Raw genomic sequence first — 1,043 nt, forward strand, 5'->3', positions numbered from 1 at the left:
TCCTGAGGAAGGAGCCAGAGTCCTGGAAGGCTGAAACACCATCCATCCATAGTCTGGAACAAGGCACCAATTAGCCCAACCCTCAGCACCTTGTCTAATTGAATAAAGCCTTGGATAGACCTAATAAGGTATTGACTTTGGCTCTTTTTTCATATCTGATTAACAGATGGACTAGTTACTTAACATCAATATTTTCTTTTCAAGTTCTAAGTCTTGAGTCTCTAAACCGAAGAGTATAAGAAGCAGCAGCACAATCCTTAGGAAATCATACACAGTTGTGAAGAAACTGACAGAAAAGGAGTGCCCCATTCTGATTTCTTAGTGCTAATGTGGACTAAGAAGTGTTTTTTGTGGTAAAGGGACAATCAGTCCAAATTTCACTGAGTAGGAAAAGGAGAGGGTCTAGAATTGGGTGTCTGAGTATGAGCGAAAATGAGAAAGACTTAGAAACAGGGTAAATAAAGGCCAAATATTCTAGTGCTGTATGCTCCAGGCTGTCTCTGCCTCTTATTGGATTTGAACTAACCCCATTAGTTATAGATAGCCAGATATGAGTATGGCTTTATTCATGAACATACACAGAAGATCTAGTGGAGAGAGAATTGATTTTTCCCTCTTGCCCATACAGATGCCAAAGTGCATCTGCTTGTAACTTCTCTTCGGCATTCTGCTAATCTACATATGCACTGCTCTTGACATTTTATTTCTACACTCCTAGAATATATTGTTGACTCTTTCATTGATTGATACATAAATAAGTCTTTGCTATGTTTCTACTTTATGCTTATACAAAAACTAAGAATTTGATTTAACACCTTTGACACAGGCAGTAGAGTTTTCAAGGATAATCAGAAATTATATCTTAAGAATTATTTAAGGTCTCTATTTTTTAAAAATGATTTCTTTATAAAATCTTTTTTTTAATTTTTAAGTTATATGTATACGTACATGTAATTGATGGTGCCTGTAGAGGCTGGAAGAAAGCATCAAAATCTCCTGGAGCTGGAGTTTTAGGTGGTTGTGAACCTTAAGTGGGTGCTGAC

This window comes from Mastomys coucha, unplaced genomic scaffold, assembly GCF_008632895.1.
Source record: "Mastomys coucha isolate ucsf_1 unplaced genomic scaffold, UCSF_Mcou_1 pScaffold16, whole genome shotgun sequence".
Lineage (NCBI taxonomy): Eukaryota > Metazoa > Chordata > Mammalia > Rodentia > Muridae > Mastomys > Mastomys coucha.